This window comes from Macaca thibetana, chromosome 9 (assembly GCF_024542745.1).
Source record: "Macaca thibetana thibetana isolate TM-01 chromosome 9, ASM2454274v1, whole genome shotgun sequence".
In the NCBI taxonomy this organism is placed as follows: domain Eukaryota; kingdom Metazoa; phylum Chordata; class Mammalia; order Primates; family Cercopithecidae; genus Macaca; species Macaca thibetana.
In genome coordinates this window covers 49,440,342-49,454,424 of record NC_065586.1, presented here as the reverse complement: position 1 = coordinate 49,454,424, position 14,083 = coordinate 49,440,342, and the positions used below count along the sequence as shown (strand labels likewise).

Sequence of the window (14,083 nt, the reverse complement as noted above, 5' to 3'; positions counted from 1 at the left end):
GTCCTTTGAAATTCTTAGCCAAATTATATGTTAATGTGAAGTGAGATGTCATTGGACTTTAACGTGCATTTACTTGGTGATTAATGATGTTAAGCACCTTTTCTTATGCTCATTTATGTGTCTTCTCTTGTGAAGTGTATATTTAGTACTGTTGCCCATTTCAAAATTTGGTTTGTCTTTTCATTATTAATTTGGTGAGTTCTTTAAGTATTCTTAGTACAAGTTGTTTTTCAGATTCACAGTTTTCTTGTGGTAATTAGTTTTTCTTTGAAATATTCAATTTGTATTTTTAGTAGAGACGGAGTTTCACCATGTTGGCCAGGCTGGTCTTGAACTCCTGACCTCAGGCCTTGGCCTCTCAAAGTGCTGTGATTACAGGCGTGAGCCACCACACCTGGGCAATAGTTTCTTTTAGAGTTTAAAAAAGCATTCCAGATCTCTTCCACCTTGAATTAAATTTGATAATTTTGAGGGGAAATTTTTCTTTCATTGAGATTATCAAATTTATAACTATAAAACCAGTCATACTTAGAATTTTTAAATAATTAAGTCTTTTAAGGGTCTATTGTTAGCCTACATGTTAATATTCATGATTAACTTCAGTTGCTTCTTATTATATGATATTTAATTCATTTAATTCTCATAAGAAAAATATATTTCTTAGCTTTTGCAGGTCTGCCTATGTCACTGACATAGTTTGATATATGTCCCTGCCAAATCTCATGTTGAACTCTAATCCCCAATGCTGGAGGTGGGGCCTGGTGGGAGGTGTTTGGATCGTAGGGATGGATCCCTCATGAATGGTTTGGCCGTCCCCCTGGTGATAAGTGAGCTCTTCCTCTGAGTTCATAAGATATCTGGTCATTTAAAGTGTGTGGCATCCCTCCCCTCCACTCTCTCTCTCGCTCCTGCTTTTGCCATGTGATGTACCTGCTTCTCCTTCATCTTCTGTCATGATTGTAAGCCTCCTGAGGCCTCCTTAGAAGGCAAGCTGATGCCAGTGTCATGCTTCCTATAAAGCCTGCAGAACTGTGAGCCACTTAAACCACTTTGTAAATTACCCAGTCTCATGTATTTATTTCTTTTTCTTTTCTTTTCTTTTTTTTTGATACGGAGCCTCACTCTATCGCCCAGGCCGGAGTGCAGTGGCACAATCTTGGCTCACTGCAACCTTCGCCTCCTGGGTTCAAGCGGTTCTCATGCTTCAGCCTCCCGAGTAGCTGGGATTACAGGCACCTGCCACCACGCCCAGCTAATTTTTTGTATTTTTAATAGAGACAGGGTTTCACCATGTTGGCCAGGCTGGTCTTGAACTCCTGACTTCAGGTGATCCACCTGCCTTAGCCTCCCAAAGTGTTAGGATTACTGGCGGGAGCCACTGCACCTGGCCTCAGGTATTTCTTTGTAGCAATGCAAGAATGGATTCACACACTGCTGTAGAAATCAGTATGACATTTCCTCAAAAATTTAAAAAAGAATTACCATATGATCTGGCAATTTCACTTCTGAGTAAATAACCAAAAGAATGGAAAGCACAGTCTTGAAGAGATACCTGCACACTCACGTTCATAGTAGCATTGTTCATGATAGCCAAAAGAAGGAAGATACCTAAGTGTCCACCAACGGATGCACAGATAAGCAAAATGTGGTTTATGCATCCAATGGAATGTTATTCAGCCTTAAAAAGAAAAATACTGACACATCCTACAACATGAATGAACCTTGAAGACATTCTGCTAAGTGAAATAAGCCAGACATGAAAAGACAAACACTGTATGATTCCACATATATGAGGCACACAGAGTAATGAAATTCATAGAGACAGAGAGTAGAACAGTGGTTCCCAGGGAATGGGGGAGAGGGGAATGGGGAATTGTTGTTTCATGGGTATAGAGTTTCAGTTTTGCATGATGAGAACAGTTCTGGAGGCGGATGGTGGTGATGGTTGCACAGCAACATGAGTGTACTTAATACTACTGAGCTATACAATTAAAACTGGTTAAGAGGGTAAACTTCATGTGTATTTTACCACAACAATTAAAAAAAAAACTCTAGTGCATATCAGGTTCACAATCATGTTAGTTTAATTTTTCCTTTACAGGAGAGGAAAACATAGAAGCAATGTGAACGCTCCATGCATTTGTAAGCTAAATCACATAGAATCCATACTCTCTCTGGAACCTCTATAGCAGGATGGCAAACTGCAATACTTACAGGAACCAGGCAAGCAAATGAGTGGATAGAGTTAGTGTAGACAAAAGGGCCTTGAATGACTCTGGCCAATTGGAGAGAACTGAAAATGTGGATTTTTTAAATGTGTGAAATTCATCAACTTTAAATTTTTGGTAATGAATTCAATTTTTAAAAATCATGGCATGGCCAAATAAAATGTACCTGTTGGCTGAATTTTATCTAAAGCTGTTATTTTGTACGCTCTGTACAAGAGATGAAGGGAAGGATGCTAAGGTACAGGCATCGTGCCTGCTGTGGCCAGGCAAAGAGGCTATGGTGATAGGGATGGAGGTTATGAATGGGCTTAGCAACATGGACTTCCACTCACCAAGGCTGACCTGGCTACGGCTACCATTAAGTGCCCAATTTCCCAGCAGCAGAGACCAACACTGAGCCTTTGATGTAGCACCATTCCTTGGGGTGATCAGCCAGCTACTTGTTGGCAGGTTGATAATATTGGACCTCTTCCATCATGGAAAGGACAGCAGTTTGTCTTCACTGGAATAGACACTTGATCCAGATATGGATTTGCCTATCCTGCACACAATGCTTTTGCCAAGATTACCATCCGTGGGACTCATGGAATGCCTTATCCAGCATCATGTTACTCCACACAGCATTGCCTCTGACAAAGGCACTCACTTTACAGCTAAAGAAGTGCAGCAGTGGGCTCATGCTCATGGAATTCACTGGCCTTGCCATGTTCCCCATCATCCTGAAGCAGCTGAATTAATAAAATGGTGGAATGGCCTTTGAAAGTCACAATTACAATGCCAACTAGGTGACAATACTTTGAAGGGCTGGCAAAAAATTCTCTAGCAGACTGTGTATACCTTGAATCTGCGTCCAATGTATGACACTATTTCTCCTGTGGATTCTCCTTGAGGATTCATGGATCCAGGAGTCAAGGGGTGGAAATGGAAGTGGCACCACTCAACATCACCTCCACCCATCATCACCCCTAGTGACCTACTAGCAAAATTTATGCTTCCTGTTCCTGCAACATTATGTCCTACTGACCTGGAGGTCTTAGTTCCAGAAGGAGGAATGCTGCCACCAGGAGACACAACGATTCCATTGAGCTGGAAGTTAAGATTGCCACCTGGCCACTTTGGACTCCTCCTACCTCTAAGTCAACAGGTTAAGAGGGAGTTACAGTGTTGGTTGGGGTGATTGAGCCATACTATCAAGATGACATCAGTCTACTACTCCACAATGGAGGTAAGGAAGAGTATGAATGGAACACAGGAGATCCATTAGGGTGTCTCTTAGTATTACCATGCCCTATGATTAAGGTCAATGGGAAACTACAACAACTCAATTCAGGCAGGACTACAAATGGCCCAGACCCTTCAGGAATGAAGGTTTGGGTCACTCTACCAGGTAAAAAACCATGCCCTTTTGAGGTGCTTGCTTAGGGCAAGGGGAATACAGAGTGAATAGTAGAAGAAGGTAGTCGTCAAGACCAGCTACGACCACATGACCAGTTGCAGCAACAAGGACTGTAATTGTCATTAGTATTTCCTCCTCCTTTTGTTAAGAACATATTTGTGCATGTGTACACTTGTACTAAGAAAATATATTCATTTTATCTCCTTTTTCCTTTGTCATGTGACACAAGATTTATTGACTTCATAGCAGCATTTAAGTGTTGTTAACTTTATGAAATAGCATTTAGGTTAAGGATTAGTACACTTCCGGTTGTATGAAGGATAGCTGTTTTGTTAGGCATAATTATGACCTTATTATTATCTTTATTTGAAGATTATGTATGATTTCAGGAGATGTGTATGGGTTCAAGGTTGACAAGGGGTGAACTTGTGGTGGTTAATATTGTCAACTTGATTGAACTGAAGGATGCAAAGTACTGTTCCTGGGTATGTCTGGGAGGGTGTTGTCAAAGGAGATTAACATTTGAGTCAGTGGGCTGGGAGAGGCAGACCCACCCTCAATGTGGGTAGGTACCATCTAATCAGCTGCCAGCACAGCTAGAATAAGGCAGGCAGGAGAAGATGGAAGGACTAGACTTGCTGAGTCTTCTGGTCTTCATCTTTCTCCCGTGCTGGATGCTTCCTGCCCTCAAACATCAGATTCTAAGTTCTTCAGCTTTTGGACTCTTGGACTTACACCAGCGATTTGCTGGGGGCTCTTGGACCTTTGGCCACAGACTGAAGGCTGCACTGTCGCCTTCCCTACTTTTGAGGCTTTTGGGACTCGGACTGGCTTCCTTGCTTCTCATCTTGCAGATGGGACTTCATGTTGCAATCGTGTGAGTCAATACTCCATAATAAACTCCCTTTCATATATACATCTATCTTATTAGTTCTGTCCCTCTAGGGAATTCTGACTAATACATTATTTTTCACTTTCTGGGCCTTGCCAAGCAATTTAGGGAATGAAAAGAAGGAGTTCATTCTACTTTGCTCCTGTTTGTCATCTTCACAGCTGAAAAGCAGGCTTTCTACAGGAGGCCAGATCTTGGATACTCCGTCCTTTACTGGTAAAGATGCTCCTTGTTGCTGGATTCTAGATCCAGAAGACATCAAGGCATGCAAAGCCTTCAAAATTAGGGCCAAGAAGGAAAAATTTCTGTGACTGTGGGAGCCAAGAGTTCCCATCATCAGACTGCCTTCTGTGAAGAACTGGTGGTCTCTTCTAGAAAATCAGTCCCATTGACTCCTGTCCTTATTCATGACTTAATCCAGAACAGTGCCTGTGGATGCTCAGTAAATATTTGTGAGATGAAAGGAGATTTCTTTTTTATTCTTATTTATTTACAGATGGGATCTCACTGTTTCCCAGGTTGGAGTGCAGTGGTGCAATCATAGCTCACTGCAACCTCAAACTCCTGAGTTCAAGCAATTCTCCCACCTCAGCCTTCTGAGTAGCCAGAACTACAAGTGTGCACCACAAACCACATCCAGCTAACTTTTATTATATTTTTATTTTTGTAGAGATGGGGGGTTCTCACCATGTTGCCCAGGCCGGTCACAACTCCTGAACTCAAGTTATCTTCCTGCCTTGGCCACCCAAAGCTCTTGCTTGAGCCACCATGCCTAGCCAGGAGATTTCATCAGAGATTCTTATATGTTGTATTTTTTTTTTCTTAGAGACAGGGTCTTGCTATGTTGCCCAGGTGGGGCTTGAATTCCTGGCCTCAGGCAATCCTCCAGACTCAACCTCACAAGTAGCTGGAATTACAGGTGTGTGGGACTGCACCCAACTTGTCTGTTTTTGGATGGTCTCCAGAATCATCTCCTACAGGGGCTCTGACCAACTGTTTCATTGTGCTGTTTGTCATGGAACCCTAAAACTTCCCCTGAAAGAATGTTTCTCTCTTACCTCAAGAGGATGCCAAAAAAGGAGAATTTAGGTTGCAGATGGAATTAAGGCTGTTAATCAACTGGCCTTAAAATAAGGTTGTTATTCTAGAGCATCCAGTTGGACCCAACATAATCACGTGTCTTTAAAAGTAGAAGACTGAGACAGAAGAGGAGGTCAGAGTGATGCAATGTGGGAAGGACTCAAACTACTCTTGCTGGTTTTGAAGATGGAGGAAGGACAGGCCGGACACGGTGGCTCACACTGGTAATCCCAGCACTTTGAGAGGCCGAAGCGGAAGGATCACTTGAGGTCAAGATTTGAGGCCATCGTGGCCAACATGGTGAAATTCTGTCTCTACTAAAAATACAAAAATTAGCTGGGCGTGGTGACACATGCCTGTAATCCCAGCTATTTGGAAGGCTGAGGCAGGAGAAGCGCATGAACCTGGGGAGGTGGAGGCTGCTGCAGTGAGCCCAGATCTCGCCACTGCACTCCAGTGTGGGCAACAGAGCAAGATTCCGTCTCAAAAAAAAAAAAAAAAAAAAGAAAGAAAGAAAGGACCCAGGAAAATCAACTGAAAACAAATAAAACATATCAAGGATGCTTATAAAATTAGGAAAATACACTAAAATGCTATTGTGATTCTACTAAGTATGTACATGTATTAGCATTATGGGAAAGTTTTTTCCTAGCCTTTTTTTTTTTTTGAGAGAGGATCTTGCTCTGTCACTCAGGCTGGAGTGAAGAGACATAATCATAGCTCACTGTAGTCTCAACCTCCTGGGCTCAAGTAATCTTACTGCCTCAGTCTTCTGAATAGCCAGAACTACAGGCATATGCCACTAAGCCTGGTTAATTTTGTTTTTTTCATAGACTAGGTTTCTATGTTACCCAGGCTGATCTTGAACTCCTAGGCTCAAGTGATCCTCTCGCCTCAGCCTCTCAAAGTGTTGAGGTCGTGAGCCACCACGCCTGGTCTGTGTATGTATTGTATTGTATTGTACTGTATTGTATTGTATTGTATTTTTGAGACGGAGTCATGCTCTGTCTCCCAGGCTGGAGTGCAATGGCGTGATCACAGCTCACTGCAACCTCTGCCTTCCAAGTTCAAGCAATTCTCCTGCCTCAGCCTCCTGAGTAGCTGGGATTACAGGAATGTGCCACCATGCCCGGGTAATTTGTTTGTATTTTTAGTAGAGATGGGGTTTCACCATATCGGCCAGGCTGGTGTCGAACTCCTGACCTTGTGATCATCCCACCTCAGCCTCACAAAGTGCTGGGATTACAGGCATGAGCCACCGTGCCCGGCCTGGTGTTTGCTTTCTTAATCTCACTTAATCCAAAGAGAAATTGCACAGCATTTAGACCTAGTCTTTCTCAACATTTTAAGCACACACATTATTGTCCAATAAATTAAATATTTTAAGATTGACATTTAAAAGACATTATTTTCTAAATATAAAAGTATATTATTAAATGAAATGTGGTTATACAAATCAGGCATTCCATCTACTTTTTCCATTCGAGTATCATTGATCTGGAGACATGAAAGAACGGGATATTTTTCAAGCAGTTCCCTTGAAATGTTATTTATTGCAATCCAGCTGTTGGGGCCGACAAAGATTTCAGAGAACTGCAAGTCTACAACTAGATAAGGGCAGCTCCAGAGCTTTAAACAGCCGGCCAGGCCCTGAAGTCTTCCAGGCTGAGGACTCTCAGAGGCAGGATTGGCCGTGGTAGAGGAAAAGAAGAGGGGAAGAGATGGCCTCTGGGGGATGGAGGCCCCAAAGGGAAGAAAGACCTGGTTTCTGGCAAAGAAACCACGTTGGCCAGGAGCTGTGGCTCACGCCTGTAATCCCAGCACTTTGGGATGCCAAGGTGGGAGGATTGCTTGAGCCCAGGAGTTTGAGATCAGCCTTTAAGACCACTTTCCCCATCTCTAAAAGGAAAAAATAAAAATTAGCCGGGTATTTGGGTCAATATGTGATAGTTTACTTTGACTAGTGTGGTCTTAGCTGTAATTATTTCGGAGGCGTGGTGATGCACGCCAGAGGTGAGAGGATCACTTGAGCCCAGGAGGCTGCAAGTGAGCGGTGATAGCGCCACCGAACTCCAACCTGGGTGACAGGGCGAGACCCTGTTTCAAAAAAAAAAAAAGGAAAACCAGATCAGCACTTGGGGTGCCCTTCCTCTCAGCCTTAGCAAGATCCTGTGTTTTGATGCGGTAGGCAGGTGCGTGGTTCAGTCATGTCCAATACTGAGATCACTCCTCACTTTTCACATCCTGGAGGAGGAGCTGTCAGGTTTGACAGCGGTCAAGCAGCAAATGTAGTCCAGGGGACGGCTAGAGGTGAGGTCAGCCGCAAGACTGGCGTCACTGCTTGGGCCGAGCAAAAACCTGAGTCAGGAGGCGGCCAGGCAAGGTCAGTGGAGGGGGCGGGGCCCGAAGCAGAGGCGGAGCTTAGGAAAGCCTCGCGTGAGGGCGGGGCGGGGCCAGAGGTGGGCTGAGGCTGGATCAGGCGGTGGGGGCGGGCCCCGTAGCCCCGTGAGGCTCGCGCCTGCGCACGGGCCCGCGGCGGGGCGGGGCTGCGCGCGCGCGGTGCGCGGGCCTTGGAGGGCGGAGTCCGGGCGGGCGCCGGCCGAGGGAGGGGGCGCGGCGGCTTTGGAGTCCGGCGCTCCCTCAGGCCGCGGACGCGATGCTGATTGCTGCGGCTCAGGCGGCTGGGCTGGCGGAGATGTGACGGGCGGCCCTTCGCCTCACCTTCCGTCCTCGGGCCCGCAGGTCGCTGGGCGGCCTGCAGCCTGGCCGCGGCCGAGGAGGCAGCGCGACCTCCGCACGGTGAGATCCGGGCTCAGGGCCAGAGCCGGGACCGGGGTCGCGGCGGGCGCCGGGGGCAGCCCAAGACCAGGCACGCAGTCCGGGGCGGGGCGGAGGCCCGGGCTCCCGGGCTGAGGCGGTGGCACCCTCTGGTCTCCCGGCCTCCAGGGTGAGCCTCTCTAGCCCCTCGCGAGCCGCCCGACGCGGGGCGGGCGCGGACCTGGGAGGCCGGAGGGCGCCCTCCCTGCGGCTGTGACAGCGCGGGGCCTCGGGCCGCGGGCGCCGCCGCCTTTTAGGAGAAATCAGGGCGAGGCTGAGGCACTCAGTGATTTCGGAGCCTGGTTGCGTGTGAGGGTGGATGGGGAAAGTACCGGGGCTCCCCGAATGAGTTCGATTTTTTTTTTTCTTTTAATTGCAGGGCTAAATGAAAGACACACCCTAAAACACATCCTGAGGTGAAACTTTGGTGGGGCACATCGTTGCCGTAGGTTCAGATCTTCTCTCTTCTCTTTAGACATGTATTTTCATACAGTTTTAAATAATGCATCTACTTTCTTGATAAAGTAAAAGGAGGAATGAAAGGACTCCTTTGTGGTGGTCCTTGGTGGTGAAGCTTAAGTTTCCATTTCAATAATTGCATATTCATCTGTGTGGGCTACCCGACCAATGAGGCTGGCTGCTCCCAGACAAGGCCTTAGCGGAGTGGAAATGACTGATGCAGGGACGCTGTGGTCTCAGATTAATATTGGTAGCTCACTCCAATAGGTGAGAGAAATTGAGGTTTAAGCTTTTTAAAATAGCCATAGGAAAGGCATTCCTTTTCTCCTGAGCATTAAAATATAACGGAACCTATTAATTTGGCCAATTTTTTTTTTAAAGCATCATCTTTTAGACTTTTTTTTTTAAAGCATCATCTTTTAGACTAGAGACTTTAGAGATGGCAGCTGCTCTTTGACCAAAAGGAACTTAAGATGCTGTCCTGCAAAAGATAGGTTCAAAACATGTCTTATCCGTCATCCATATGTGATAAAGATGTAAATATTCCTGTTTGCCTGAAATCAGTCTTTTTCCTCTTGGACTTTATTACTGTTTGTTTCTCTTAATTTATGAAAGTTCGTTACTATTATTTTTTGTTTTCGTTTGTGTTCTAAACAACATTGGCTTCAAATAATCTTCAGGTTAAAAATGCACATTTTGTTGAACCCTTTAGCCATAATTCATACTGTCGTACTTCAGCATAAGCCATAGTTAAGAAAGCACTAGATGCCATCCTGAAAGCAAGCAGAAAGTCTCCATTAAGAATTCTGTAAAAATTCTACCTTTCCACATTCAGACCTGCATTTTTTGTTGCTTTGACTCAACTCCTTTGACTGTAGTTTGGAGGAAGGGACTTTGAATCCGTATTTACAAGTCCTTCAGTGACTCTCCATAGTCTATATCAATAAAATTCAAAGTCCTTCATGATTAGTAGTATTTGTCTACATTCTAGTGTCATCTTCTACCATTATGCTTGCCCTCTCTATATAAGACTGTTGCACTTCTCTGAAGATGACATCTTCCTCTGTGGTTTTTCGGTGTTCCTTGTTGAGAATTCTCTGCCTAGTAAACAACTTGCCCTTGAAGACCTTATGAAAGTATCACTTCAGAGCCTTGTCTAGACATCTCATCTCATCCCTTTTGTCTTGACTGATTCGTACACTCTGCAGTTAGTATGTGTCAGCTGGGCGTTAGTGATTTGTTTATGTGTCTGTCTCCACCAGGTTTTGGGGCTTCTTTTTTTTTTTTTTTGGTACAGAGTCTTGCACTGTCGCCTGCGCTGGAGTGCAGTGGGCTCATCTCGGCTCACTGCAACCTCCGCCTCCCGGGTTCAAGCGATTCTCCTGCCTCAGTCTCCTGAGTAGCTGGAATTATAGGCACACATCACCACACCTGGCTAATTTTTTTTTTAGTAGAGACAGGTTTCACTATGTTGGGTCTTGAACTCCTGACCTCGTGATCCACCCACCTCGGCCTCCCAAAGTGCTGGGATTATAGGCTGGTTAGGAATGAAACCCCAGTTATTAAAAAAAAAAACAAAACAACAACAAAAAAAAGTTTTATGATATAGGAGTAAACAGGGCATGACCAATAAGGATTGCTGCTTCATCGGTCGTACAACTTTATTTTGAGGTGCAAAGTCATGCACGTAGAAAGGAACGGCAGGGATTACAGTCCAGGTCTTTTGACCCTAGTCTCCTAAGTCTAAATCTTAATTGTTTTACAATTTGAATGGGGGTTGTGAGCTACTTGGATGTGTACTGAAAAAAGGGTCTATTAAATTAATAGAATATTGAACTTGAAAGAATTAACAGATTATTTGGTTCAACTTTAAAAATTTTACCATTAAACAACTCAGCCTAAAAAGACAAATAACTTGTTTGAGATTGCGTAGGCTCACCTACATCTCATATCTCCTGACCTCCTCATTGTGTGTTTTTCACTACTCCATGGTGCTTTGGGGTGAAATGAAGGAGCTGCCAGTTTTTCAGAGGGAGTGCAAATCTGCTTGCACTTTCTCCCTCTTTGAATCCATAGCTGCCACTCATAGGGACTTAGATCCCTTGTGGCTGAGAAACATGATAATTCATTTGGGGATATAGGAGAAACCTAACCTTCACTATTCCTCTCAGCTAGATAGTTTTAACTTCAGTGCCTGGGGAACTCTCTCCAGATGCCCCATAACAAGTGGCTTCTGGATCACCATATGGAGAGCTCACATACAATTAAGTTTTGATGGTACAATGAGATTTTAATATAAGAAGGTTGCAGCTGGCTAATAGCATGGCTAAAATTACTTGTATGGCTTGTCTGCAAGAAGAGCCTGTCTTACTCCTATGTGATAGGATTTTGGGGGAAAAAGTTGATGACTGTGACTGCCTCTAAAAAGTTGAAATGCATACTTAGTGGTGTGGGCCTGACCAATTCAAAAGGCTTTTTATCTTGCAAACAACTGAATGGTCAAATAAATTTTAAAAATCAAAACAGACTTTTAATTTTTCTTCTTATTTCTTGTCATATCTAAGTGATTTTATATGATAAAGCATAAATGTAATGTTTAATATTTGCTTTCATATTTGATGTTTTATTTTTGCTATAGTTTTTATACCTTTAGGTGATTATACAGTGTTACAATGACATTTCTTAATAATTGGACATCTAGATTGTTTACTATGTTGCAGGTAATGCAGTTAGTATATAGCTGTTCATCATTTTGCTTCTTTCCTTTGGGCTTAAAGCCCAGGAGCAGGATTACAAAGTCAGGGTATGAAGGTTTTGTTAATTTTGAAAGATATTACCAGATTTACTTCTAAATATACTGATTTACACTGACTCCAGTAGAATTTGGTTGACCAGTTCTGTCATACTTTGTAGGTTTTTGCTTTTAAAAGTTGGTTTTTTAAAAATGAGGATAAGGTTACTTGCAGTTTAACATCATAGTCCATAATAGAGAAGCAAATGCAGTATTCTTCTGGTTTTATTTTCTCCTTTATTTGTCCATCGTCCATACATTTACTGGAATCTTCTCACCAATTTTCATTAGCACTAACATCATAAATATATTAATCTCTTGAAAAATATTTCTGATCTATTTTTTCTTATTGCAGGCTTTATAGGTTTTATATTATTAAATTTATATCATATATATATATTTTTTGAGACAGAGTCTTGCTCTGTTGTCAAGCTGGAGTGCGGTGGTGCCATCTTGGCTCACTGCAACCTCCACCTCCGGGGTTCCAGCGATTCTCTTGCCTCAGCCTTCTGAATAGCTGGGACTACAGGCGTGCGCCACCACGCCCGGCTAATTTTTGTGTTTTTAATAGAGACAGGGTAATCCCTGTGTTATATTTTTAAAAGTCAGTGTGGCTGGGTGTGGTGGATCACACCTGTAATCTCAGCACTTTGGGAGGCTGAGGTGGGAGAATCGCTTGAGCCTAGGAGTTCAAGACCAGCCTAGGCAACATAGTGAGACCCCATCTCTATTTAAAAGAAAAAAGATAAAAGAAAAAAGTCAGTGATTTTTGTCTTTTGATTGTGTTTTTTGAGAATGAATGCCATGCACCTGTTTGATGCATACTTTTATTTTCTTAAGCTTCTAGAGTTCATTTTGTTATGTATATATATTTAGAAAGTTAATATACAACTGAGATCAAATTTCATTTATGTGTATTTTATATTATAGAAAACTACATTATTATGTTTCCATTCTTTTTTTCTGAACTTAAATAGGAAAACAGAACAAAATAACCTAACTTTAATAAAAATGTGTACTTGTTTTTAATAAATTATGGTAAGTTTTAGATAAACTAAAACTTTTATGACAGCAATATATTGGTTAATTGAAATTTTTGTCTGTTCAATATTAACCAGAAGGTTGTCTTTAACTCTTATTGTTAATCATTCTAAAATATATGAAAGGAAACCTTAGTAATCTCCTCCCATTGTGGAGTAGATTACTCCCATTCTAGATGGATGAGACAGCCCATCATTGAGTGCTGGGTTTTATGCTGGTTAGTTTCTTACCTAATCCTCATAGCAGCCCTAGGAGGAAGATTCTTTTAGTATCCTCATTTTTTGGATATGAAAATTTAGAGAACGTGACCTGCCAAAGATAATATAGGTGGTAAGCATTGCAACTGGAACTCAGTCAGCCTGCTTTTAAAAGATGCTATTTCAAAAGTATTATCTTATTTTCCATGCCAAGGATTTGGACTTCATTTCTTAGACATTGGAAAGATTAAGTGTTGCAAACCAAGGGGATGATACGGTATATTATCTCTTTTAGGGAGATTGCTCATGTGACAATGTGGCTATATATTGAATTATGTTTATAATAGGAAGTGGTTGAAATAGTCATGTGAGAAATGAAGCCTAAACCTTGAGGTGGAAGTGGAGATCGGGATATTTTGGAAAGATACAGGATTTAGTAACTGATATACAACAGAGTGGGAAGGCAGAGTATTGATTTGGAAGACATCGAGTAGGGTAATGACGGATGAATATGTGCTCACAGCACTTTGTTATATTTCTTTCACAGCATTGACTGTGATGTATTGTACCTAATTCTAGTGACATATCTGTCTCCCCCACTGGATTGTGTCCTTGTCAAAGATAGGAACTAAGTAGAGGAATGAGTGAATATAGGATGAGATAATACAGAAAGAGGTCGAGAGACTGAACTGGGAAACACCAGATTACCAAAATGAAAGAGTGGGTGGAGGAAGAGTAGCTCTAGAATGTGACAGCTGTCAGGGAGGATGGGGGAAGAGCCATCAGGGAGGGAGCAGAGGGGAGGGAAGTATTAGCACAGATGTGAGCATGTAGAATGGTGCCACCTCAGGCTACAAACAGTTGTGGTTGGTGTGCCCTAGTGTCATAAGCTGATTGTGGTTGTATAGGGTGAACTTGTCTTTCCTTTGTTATTGACTAAAGTTTTCTCTGAGTATCTGATGGCTTTCTGTCTCTTTGGCTTCTGGCTTCTGCTTGCTACAGGTGCTGATGCTGGGGTGTGATTCAGCCTATTGAGATCAACCAATGAGAACAGTCCTCTCTTTTTAAGTGAATTGACCATTCACAGTATGTGAGGTGTAATCTTTGAGTTTTTAGCTCTTCTCTGGTGAGCTGATTGCTTGGGAATGTCCTAGAGTTACTTCTCTACCTTTAAAGACTTTT

At 42.9% G+C, this 14,083-nt stretch overlaps 1 protein-coding gene across 7 annotated transcripts in view; it reads left to right on the top strand.

Moving 5' to 3' along the window:
• Positions 1-8,148: 8,148 nt before the first annotated feature.
• CCSER2 (coiled-coil serine rich protein 2) overlaps positions 8,149-14,083 on the top strand; it is a 188,440-nt gene continuing 182,505 nt past the window's right edge. For 5 of the 7 annotated variants that reach the window (XM_050803815.1, XM_050803821.1, XM_050803820.1 and 2 more), the window contains exon 1: positions 8,149-8,395. The gene's annotated coding sequence lies outside the window, so the exon portion shown is untranslated. Of the gene's footprint in view, positions 8,396-8,758; positions 8,859-13,714; positions 14,028-14,083 lie in introns of those variants that run through there. The other 2 variants (XM_050803817.1, XM_050803816.1) reach the window with 2 other exon arrangements.